This window comes from Rhinoraja longicauda, chromosome 18, assembly GCF_053455715.1.
Source record: "Rhinoraja longicauda isolate Sanriku21f chromosome 18, sRhiLon1.1, whole genome shotgun sequence".
Lineage (NCBI taxonomy): Eukaryota > Metazoa > Chordata > Chondrichthyes > Rajiformes > Arhynchobatidae > Rhinoraja > Rhinoraja longicauda.
In genome coordinates, this window is record NC_135970.1 from 3,809,287 (window position 1) to 3,821,127 (window position 11,841).

Here is an 11,841-nt window from a genome sequence, read left to right on the forward strand (position 1 = left end):
AGTTATGGACGGTGGCGTTGAGAGATACCGAACAAATGCAAAAAAGAAACGATGATAAAGGAAACAGGCCATTGTTAGCTGTGGGCTAGGTGAGATCGAGTACAGACAATGAGGCTCAACAAGACCACTTTGAAGCTGGTACAACTTGGGTGGGGGAGGGATGGAGAGGGGGGGGGGGAGTACAAGGGTTACTTGAAGTTAGAGAAATCAATTTTCATACCACTGGGTTGTGGCAATGACATTGGAAACACAAGGAACTGTAAATGCTGGTTTACAAAAAGAGACAGAGTGCTGGAGGAACTCAGCAGGTCAGGCAGCATTTCTGGAGAGCATTGATAGGTTCAGGACCCTTCTTCGGACTGTGAATGATGTTGCAACCCAGAATAATATTGGTTGTAGAAGTAGCCAAAAATTGCCAATTAAATGTCCGACAAATAGAACTGGATGTCCATTAACACAGCACATATATACATCTGCTCATTCCTTAACCTAAATTCCTGTATTGATGTACCCATTTTATCCCATTTACTTTTGGTACTCAAGGCTTGTTCAAATGATTATTGTTACTTAGAATAAAACCAGTGGTAATAATACATTTTATTTCATCTATATCGTAACATTTACAAATAGCAGCTTTAATTTGTAAATTTTAATTAGCTGCAGCACTTGCCAACTCAAAGTTACTTGAAGCTTATGAAAGCAATGTATTCAAAGGCGTAAATGTTTGTTATTTTCCATCCTGGTAGCTTTAGGTCTGCCAATCCATACTTCATTTGCATACAAAATGCTTCATTCCAGCAATCAATGAGAGAGCTGTATTTAGTGCTTATCGCCACCACACAGGGAGCGGGCTCTTTTAGTCTGCTCGTTAAATTCTGACCATGCATAACAAAACAACAGGCTGTGGAACTGCAAACTGCATCGTATTTGGAGATGCCTTCACTTCATCTCAAACAATATGTCAGAAAAGAAATATCACAAGGATATCCGCTGGGATGTAAACATCTTGGACCAAAAAGGTATTTTTTGAAATGTCAGGAGCATATGCTACATTGGGAAATGAGATAGAAAGTGGCTCTGTCCTACCCTGAGGAGAATGCTGTTTTAATTGAACTATTCAGGGTAATGCAGCACATAATAACACAGCCTCTTCAAAGGGCAACACTCGTGTGGAAATACACTTGCTCCTGAAATCTTCTGTCAGTCTTGTTTCCTCCTCACATTTGTTCATTGGATGAAGTCAACAAGCACTTGAGGGTTGAAAGACCCAAGTCATAAGCTTACGGCAACATGGTCACACTGCCCGTGTTAAAGGCAACTTTGAGCCTCCCAATCCAATGGAGAAATGCAGGTGAGGTGGTCAAAGCTGCTGTTTGAGGCAGTGTCCTTGTGTCCAACCACCTCCAACTAGCTCATTAATGAATGCCATCCCAAAACAAGACCAGAATGGTGAATTTTTACTTCAATTCTGTTGATATTCCCCAGGACCAGTCTCCATGCACGTGCGATGTTCTGAATAACATTAAGGCATGACACAATAAGTAGCAAGTGAGGTCCGTGCCAACCACTGTGTGGCCTGGTGGAGATACCATACTCAGTACATCATAGAGCAATTGAAGAATATTTGTTCCGTGGTTAAGTTGTTGACCTTGTTCCTGGCGGTCAAGGAAATGTCAATGTCTATTCTTCACCTTAATCAATTCAAGACTTCAAGATCAATTTATTGTCAGATGTGCCAATTAAGGTACAGTGAAATTTGAGTTACCATACAGACACACTAAGTGAAAAGCAACAAGACCCACAGCCACATAAAATAAAATTTAACATAAACATCCACCACAGCGGATTCCACGTTCCTCACTGTGATGGAAGGTAATAAAGTTCAACCATCTTCCTCTTTGTTCACCCGCGGTCAGGGCTGTTGAACCGTCTGTGATCGCCGCTGCCGACTGTCCGAGGCCCTCGCGTCGGGATGATCGAAACTCCCCGCGTCAGGGCGGTTGAAGCACTCTTTGTGGCATGGAGCTCCTGAGTCAGTCTCTTCTTCCCAGAGACCGCAGCCTTCCCGATGTTAACGTCCACAGGCTCTACAGGCAGGTGTGTCGGCTAAACCTTTGCAGGAAAATGTTTATGCGATAAGTCGTTGGCAAAGCAACTGTGCTGATTGCAGATGCAGTAGTGTAACGTGAGCTGCAGTTTGATTGTCATGGTTGGATCTCGAAGGTTAAGCATTCCTGCTGGAGGTCTCAGTACACAGTGGTCCTCCAGCTCAGAGATGCCACCTAGACACCAGCTGCCTGGATATCTCCCAGGGACAATGGCATTGTTGAATATAAAATAGTTACACTGCTGCTGAACACTAGGATGTTGACTGTTCTTTGACGGAGCACATGAGTTATCTATGAGATGGCCTCGTAACCTAATCCACATTTATCTCTTATCGAAAAGCAATTTGTCTGCTTGTGATCATATGGTATCACGCATGTACAAATCAACCACAGTGTTTCCCACAAGGACACAATGCACTGCAGTAACTCAAAGGGTCAGGCAGCATCTCTGGACAACATGGACAAGTGACATTTCCTATTGGGACCCTTCTTCAGACCTGGATTCTCCAGTGGTGTTGGTTGCCCCGTTGAATTACTCCAGCATTTTGTGTCCCTTTGTGTAAACCAGCATCTGCAGTTCCTTGTTTACCCAGTGATCCCCACATAGGGAAATGATACAGAACGGTTCTAAACTAGTATAAGAAAATAACTGCAGATGCTGGTACAAATCGATTTATTCACAAAATGCTGGAGTAACTCAGCAGGTCAGGCAGCATCTCGGGAGAGAAGGAATGGGTGACGTTTCGGGTCGAGACCCTTCTTGAGACTGATGAAGTCTAGGTTCTAAACTAGTACCGCTAGTGTTTTGGTGCAGATTTTATGCTTCTTGGATGGTTATTTCCCAGAACAACCTCTTCCTCTAGCACTCAACGCTAAACACTGTAAACGACAGCAGGCTTGCAGAAAAGCATGGTGCAAGGTTACAGCTGAATTATAAAAAGAGAGAGGTATCACAGATAGGAGAAGGAAAATGTGAACGCAAGTGAAGGTAGGAGATGATAAAGAGGTCAAGCTTTTCTGTACATCTTCATGGATGACCAGAAAGTTCAATTAGTCATTGATCGTTAGAGAGAAATATATTAATGCCCAATGGCCCACAATGGACAAAAATCACATAACTTGACATTTTCCTTCATCACAATCTCCATTGCATTTATTTCATTTATACCAATGGATTATGCAATAATATTTATTCTGTTTATAAAGGCATTCTGTTCAGCAAAAGGAACAGGGGCAATGAATAGAAACTTCTACCCATGTTTCTGGTGATACATCCGATCTCAGATAGCAAATCTTGTCTGTCAGGATCATCTTACTGGTGACTCTTTGACATACATCAGCTTTCTGCTTTCTGATGAGCCACACCTCATGTGAGGAATCGACACTGTGTTCATCAGCATCTCTCCTTGGTGACGGGTAATACAATGCGCTGCGATGTCGAGAAGCTCCGCGCTCTCACCTCGATGTGCGACGGCGTGCCTGGAGAGTGACCCGCGAACTCGGAAAGAAAGTCCGATAAACGGAATCAGTCACAGCCTCTTCCCCGCCATCTTAAATACCTTCACGTACCGAAGAGGAAGGGAAAAACACTCTCTTTAAAATCAAACGTGAGCCACGTATCAGTGGCATGAAATGTTCTGGTATCTACTCCGCACAGTCACAGGAACGCGCGCCTCAGAGATGCAGTCTGTGCCAGGGTGATAATTGGGGCACATTGTTCTCTGACATGTGGGCAGGAGATAAGCACTGCCTGTATGCACATGATAATGAACGGCAAATCTGCATTACTGTGTGTTTCTGCACGTTTCTGAAAAGGTTTTATTTAGCCCACTGACCCTAATTGAATATTAATGAACTCATTACAGAAATATTGTTCTTCGCGAATCCTGAAAAGGTGACTTTTTTAAAAAAATGCCCTTTTTCATTCATGTTTGCACAGCGTTTAATTGAATCTTTGTAGTTGCCAGGAGTTGTCAGATACACCTTTATGAGTTCCTCATCGCCCCAGAAATGTTTACGACTACGTGCTGTGAGTGTGATCTGCATCACTGCAGCAGACTTGTTGGGGATTTTGTACGTTTTTTCGTGAAAACGAGAGGCAGTTTTTTTTCCCGATTCACAATTCTCAAATTTCCACCAAAGTGGTGTTTATTTATCACATCATAATGATTTAATTTTGTCAGGTTAAGTCAGCCCCACAACCACTGAATGCGTTGTGTGGCCTTGATTGATAAGGAAAAGTGTTTTTCAATATTACCCTGAGAAAAACGTAGTGAATAAGGTTACTGAATTCTCTGTATTTGGCAAGATCATAAGACGTTGGAGCAGAATTAGTCCATTCGGCCCATCGAACCTACTCCACCGTCAAAAGGAAGTACCTTTAGAAAGGAGGACGTCGGAAGAAGGGTCTCGACCCGAAACGTCACCCATTCTTCTCTCCAGAGATGCTGCCTGACCCGCTGAGTTACTCCAGCATTTTGTGATATCTTCGATTTGTACCGGCATCTGCAGTTATTTTCCTATACCTTTAGAAAGGAGGTGAGGATGAATTTCTTTAGTCAAATGGTTTAGATTTTTTAGATTTAGCGATACAGATACAGCGCGGAAACAGGCCCTTCGGCCCACCGGGTCCGCACCGCCCAGCGATCCCCGCACACTAACACTATCCTACACACACTAGGGACAATTTTTACATTTGCCCGGCCAATTAACCTACAAACCTGTACGTCTTTGGAGTGTGGGAGGAAACCGAAGATCTCGGAGAAAACTCACGGGGAGAACGTACAAACCCCGTACAGACGGCGCCCGTAGTCAGGATCGAACCTGAGTCTCCGGCACTGCATTCGCTGTAATGCAGCAACACACAGTGATGTATGTGTGGACTTAATTGCCACAGATGGCTGTGGAGGCCATTGCATAGGGTGGAGCAGCGGTAGAGTTGCTGCCTTACAACAAATGCAGCGCCGGAGACCCGGGTTCCATCCCGACTACGGGTGCTGTCTGTATGGAGTTTGTACGTTCTCCCCGTGATCTACGTGGGTTTTCTCCGAGATCTTCTGTTTTCTCTCACACTCCAAAGACGCACAGGTATGTAGGTTAATTGGCTTGGTAAATGTAAAAATTGTCCCTAGTGGGTGTAGGATAGTGTTCATAAACGGGGATCGCTGGGTGGCGCGGACCCAGTGGGCCAAAGGGCCTGTTTCCGTGCTGTATCTCTAAACTAAACTAAACTAAAAATTGGATTTTGACAGATTCTTGATTAGTGCGGGTCTCAAAGGTTATGGGGGGAAGACAAGAGAATGGGGTTGAGAGGGAAAGATCGATCAGCCATCATTGAATGGCGGAGTAGACTCGATGGGCTGAATGGTCTGATTCTGCCTCTGTGACTTATGAACGTATGACTGGAGATAGACACAAAAAGCTGGAGTAACTCAGCGGGACAGGCAGCATCTCTGGAGAGAAGGAATGGGTGACGTTTCGGGTCGAGACCCTTCTTCAGACGTATGACTGATCTATTTTTCTCTCCCAACCCCATTCTCCTGCCTCCCCCCTGTAACCTTTGATGCCCTTACTAATCAAGAATCTGTCCTTCTCCACTTCGAAGATACCAAATGACTTGGCCTCCACCGCCATCCGTGGTAATTAATTTCACGGATTCACGCCCTCTGACTTCAGAACTTCCTCCTCAAGAGCGGCACGGTGGCGCAGCGGCAGAGTTATAGACAATAGACAATAGGTGCAGGAGTAGGCCATTCAGCCCTTCGAGCCAGCACCGCCATTCAATGCGATCATGGCTGATCACTCTCAATCAGTACCCCGTTCCTGCCTTCTCCCCATATCCCCTCACTCCACTATCCTTAAGAGCTCTATCCAGCTCTCTCTTGAAAGCATCCAACGAACTGGCCTCCACTGCCTTCTGAGGCAGAGAATTCCACAACTTCACCACCCTCTGACTGAAAAAGTTCTTCCTCATCTCCGTTCTAAATGGCCTACCCCTTATTCTTATCTGTGGCCCCTTGTTCTGGACTCCCCCAACATTGGGAACATGTTATCTGCCTTGGGAACATATAAGATAATTAGGGGATTGGACACATTAGTGTCCAATCCCCTAATTATCTTATATGTTTCAATAAGATCCCCCCTCATCCTTCTAAATTCCAGTGTATACAAGCCCAATCGCTCCAGCCTTTCAACATACGACAGTCCCGCCATTCCGGGAATTAACCTAGTGAACCTACACTGCACGCCCTCCATAGCAAGAATATCCTTCCTCAAATTTGGAGACCAAAACTGCACACAGTACTCGAGGTGCGGTCTCACCAGGGCCCGGTACAACTGTAGAAGGACCTCTTTGCTCCTATACTCAACTCCTCTTGTTACGAAGGCCAACATTCCATTGGCTTTCTTCACTGCCTGCTGTACCTGCATGCTTCCTTTCATTGACTGATGCACTAGGACACCCAGATCTCGTTGAACTCCCCCTCCTCCTAACTTGACACCATTCAGATAATAATCTGCTTACAGCGAATGCAGCGTCAGAGACTCAGGTTCGATCCTGACTACGGGCGCCATCTGTACGGAGTTTGTACGTTCTCCCCGTGACCTGCGTGGGTTTTCTCCGAGATCTTCGGTTTCCTCCCACACTCCAAAGACGTGCAGGTTTTAGGTTGATTGGCTGGGTAAATGTAAAAATTGTCCTTGGTGTGTGTAGGATAGTGTCAGTGTGCGGGGATCGCTGGGCGGCGCGGACCCGGTGGGCCGAAGGTCCCGTTTCCGCGCTGTATCTCTAAATCTAAAAAAGAAATCTAAAGAGATGCAGTGCGATTCTGAACTCCCATTTTGCATGTGCACTGCTGCTTTGAGTTTTAACTGTGGGAGAATCTCCCAAACGCAGGAGCAGAAGTTCCGAGAACAACAGCCAACGAACAACTGAGTGAAGACAAGAAAATATTACATGATGGACAAAGGTATGATGGTAATGAGAGGAAATGCCACCTCTTGGCCGTCTTCATCCACAGGACACATGGTCGTGACCATGTTTATGGTGTGAGTAACCTCAGGTACGTAGCCAAAGAATCTATTCATGTCATTGGTTCTAGAAGATAGATAAATCCAAACACATGCTGAACATAGAGACATACAGCTCAGAAACTGCCCCTTCAGGCCCACATCCATGCTGACAAAGATGCCCCATCTAAGGTAATCCCAGCTGCCCACGTTTGATCCATATCCCTCTAAACCATTCCTATCCATGTTCATGTCCAAATGTCCTTTAAATGTTGTTTTTCGACCTGCCTCAACTACCTCCTCTGGCAGCTCATTCCATATGCCCACCACCCTCTGTGTGGAAAAAGTTACCCCTCAGGTTCTTATTAAACCTCTCGCTATGTTCTCTAGTTCTTGATTCCTGTACCCCAAAACGTAGATCATTTTGATGTCTGACAAATCTCTCCGCTACAAATATACCGTGAAGTTTCTAAATTACTCTCCTTGAAAAGGGGTGATTATTTGTGAGCTTATTTTAGTACCTACCAAATCTACCATTGGATTAAAGGCTTCAAATTGCCAAGGGAATTCCAGAGTCTTTATGAGATTCACAAGTTGCATGTGTACTGCTGCTTTGAGTTTTAACTGTGGGTTAATGTAAACATGTAAGGATGTTTGAAGTGATCCTGCCTCAGAAACCATTGATACTACCACCACAAACCCCACTGAGCCAGACTGGGGCTATTAATTCAGTCTGTGTTCCCTAGGCAACAAGTTATAGAATTAGGCCCATTCAGTCCATCGAGTCTACTCCGCCATTCAATCATGGCTGGTCTCTGCCTCCTAATCCCAATTCCCTGCCTTCTCCCCACAACCATTGACACACGTTCTAATCAAGAATGCCTCAAAAATCTCTGCCTTGAAAATATTCACTGACTTGGCCTCCACAGCCCTCTGTGGCAATGAGTTCCACAGAGTTACCTCCCTCTGACTAAAGAAGTTCCTCCTCATCTCGTTTCTAGTCAAGTCAATTTTATTTGTATAGCACATTTAAAAACAACCCAAGTTGACCAAAGTGCTGTACATCAGTTCAGGTACTAAGAACGAACATACAATGGCACACAAACATAACAGCACATACATAAACAGTTCACAGCGCCCCTTCAGAGGGCCTCAAACGCTAGGGAGTAGAAATAGGTTTTGAGCCTGGACTTAAAGGAGTGGATGGAGGGGGCAGTTCTGATGGGGAGAGGGATGCTGTTCCACAGTCTAGGAGCTGCAACCGCAAAAGCGCGGTCACCCCTGAGCTTAAGCCTAGACCGCGGGATAGTCAGTAGCCCCAAGTCGGCCGACCTGAGGGACCTGGAGATAGAGTGGTGGGTTAGAAGATTTTTGATAAAGGGGGGGGGGGGGCAAGCCCATTTAGGGCTTTGTATGTGAATAGGAGGAGCTTGAAGTTGATTCTGTACTGTACTGGGAGCCAGTGGAGAGAGGCCAGAATCGGGGTGATGTGGTCCCTTTTACGGGTACCCGTCAGGAGTCTCGCTGCGGCGTTTTGGACCAATTGTAGGCGAGACAGGGATGATTGGCTGATCCCAGTGTATAGGGAGTTGCAGTAGTCTAGGCGGGAGGAAATGAATGCGTGGATGATTTTTTCAATGTCGTCAAATTGGAGGAATGGTTTGATTTTAGCTATGGTACGAAGCTGTAAGAAGCTGGCTTTTACCACAGCGTTGACTTGCTTGTCAAACTTTAACGCAGAGTCAAATATCACGCCAAGGTCTTTGACATGCAGTTTGACTAGGGAGGATAGGCTTCCAAGGCTGCCTGTTATCGTTTCTAAAAGAGCACCCTTTAATTCTGAGGCTATGACCCTGGTCCTAGACTCTCCCACCAGTGGAAACATCCTTTCCACATCCACTCTATATATGCCTTTCATTATTCTGCAAGTTTCAATGAGGTTTCCCCTCAACCTTCTAAACTCCAGCGAGTCGAGGCTTCGCTGGGCTTTCAAACGCTTGCATCTGCTAACCCACTCGTTCCTTTTCATGTGGAGATGACATAAGCTGCACGTTATACCCATAATATGTTCGAATGATGAATATTCTGAATTTATCCTTTACAGTTTACTCCCTCCCTCGACCTTCTGAAAATGCCCTCTGCTTTTGTTCTGTCTCTATTCTGTCTGGCGCTGGCCTTCCGAGTATGTACACTCTACTCAGGCAGCGCAGGCTTCGGTGGCTGGGCCATGTCCACCGCATGGAGGATGGCCGTATTCCACAAGACATCCTCTATGGAGAGCTGACATCTGGGAGGAGAACCATCGGCCGCCCCCAGCTACGTTGACAAGGATGTCTGCAAGAGAGATGTGAAGGCGCTCGACATCGATGTGGAGTCCTGGGAGAGCCTTGCAGCTGACCGTACAAGGTGGAGAGGTACCCTGAACCAACATCTCAAAACGGGGGAAGAGAAACTGATGAACGCAGCGGCAGACAAGCGGGCACGCAGAGAGGAGCGCAGCAACTTCAACAGACCAGAGACCACACATGAATGTGACCTTTGCAACAGAGACTGTCACACCTGCATTGGCCTCTTCAAACGCTGCTGCAGCCGAGGTGTGGAGCAAGCAGCCAACAACTAGGACGCATCACCCATGGTCAGCCTTGACCGAGGGGGGCCTAAGAAGGAGAAGATTATCAGTGGAAGCTTGGCTGAGATGGTTGCTGATGTTGCAATGGAAGAGGGAATACCCCACAATAATGCCCTCCACTGGGGGATGGTCTCAAGGGAATGTCCTGCGGGATTTCATCCTGACTCGTTTAGTTAAAGTTAAAATATTGACTTTTGGTGAAGGAGTTTATTGTGGGGTTTTGATGTAGGTGCTTGAATCACCTGCAGTCACAGAGTGTTCAATGATTTGATGGACACAAGATGCTGGAGTAACTCAGTGGGCAGGCAGCATCTCTGGAGAATATGGATAGGTGACATTTCTGGTTGAGACCTTTCTTTAGTTGTTTATTGCTATGACCTCTAGTCCTACACTCTCCCACTAGTGGAAACATCCTCTCCACATCCAGTCTATCAAAGCCTTTCACTATTCTGTATGTTTCAATGAGGTCCCCCTCATTCTTCTAAACTCCAGCGAGTACAGGCCCAGTGCCAACAAACGGTCATCCTAGGTTAACCCACTCATTCCTGGGATGGTTCTTGTAAACCCCCTCTGGACCCTCTCCAGAGCCAGCACATCCTTCCTCTGATATGGTGCCCAAAATTGCTCACAATATTCCAAATGCGCCCTATACAGCCTCAGCATTACATCCCTGTTTTTGTATGCAAGCCCTCTTGAAATAAATGCGAGCATTGCGTTTGCTTTCTTTACTACCGATTACTACCGTTGTAAGTCAATAGCACCTCTGCACAGCGTGAATTGAAACGCCATTTCTTAATTCAGTGCGTGTCAACATAATGCACGAAATACATCGGCATATGTAATGGTACCTGGAGGAAATACATACCATTTTAACAATTAGATTATGGTAATTCAGCACGTCTTGTGTAGCTTGCAGATCACATTCCAATGATTGATTGGATGTGTTTTAACCAAAGTATGTTCATAATGTCAGCATTCAGTTTCTGGCTCCATGAAAAGAAGGATTGATCAGTCGTGCAGAAGTAGCAAAGTTGTCAAACCTCACACAGCTGCAACCTGTTGGTGATTGTACCCTGGGTAAAATCATTCCAGCCCAGCGCTAGAGCTACTGCCTGACAGCGCCGGAGACCCGGGTTTGATCCTGACTGCGGGTGTTTGTCTGTACGGAGTTTGTACATTCTCCTTGTGACACTGCATGGGTTTTCTCCGAGTCAATAGATAATAGACAATAGGTGCAGGAGGAGGCCATTCGGCCCTTCGAGCTAGCACCGCCATTCAATGAGATCATGGCTGATCATTCTCAATCAGTACCCCGTTCCTGCCTTCTCCCCATACCCCCTGACTCCGCTATCCTTAAGAGCTCTATCCAGCTCTCTCTTGAATGCATTCGGAGAATTGGCCTCCACTGCCTTCTGAGGCAGAGAATTCCACAGATTCACAACTCTCTGACAGAAAAAGTTTTTCCTCATCTCAGTTCTAAATGGCCTACCCTTTATTCTTAAACTGTGGCCTCTTGTTCTGGACTTCCCCAACATTGGGAACATGTTTCCTGCCTCTAACTTGTCCAACCCCTTAATAATCTTGTACGTTTCGATAAGATCCCCTCTCATCCTTCTAAATTCCAGTGTATACAAGCCTAGTCGCTCCAGTCTTTCAACATATGACAGTCCCGCCATTCCGGGAATTAACCTAGTGAACCTACGCTGCACGAGTCCTTCGATTTCCTCCCGCACTCCAAAGACGTACAGGTTTGTAGGTTAATTGGCTTGGTTTCAATGTATAAATTGTCCCTCGTGAGTGTAGGGTGGTTCGGGAATCGCTGGTCAGTGCAGACTCGGGGGGCCGAAGAGCCTGTTTCCGTGCTGTATCTCTAAACTAGAGTAAACTAAGCTACTGGTCAACCAGACTGGCAGTGTGCCGTAAGTCAGTGGGCTGCTAAAGGAATGATGAGGTGGAGTCTCTGAAGATCCTTGTACAGATTGACCACAAATACCCAAAATGCAGTGGAGCACTTACACAGAGGGGCACAAGGCTGGAGAGAAAGGGTTCTTGACAACTTCAAGAGCTTTTGCTGGAACATCGGAGGTGGAGGAGAGA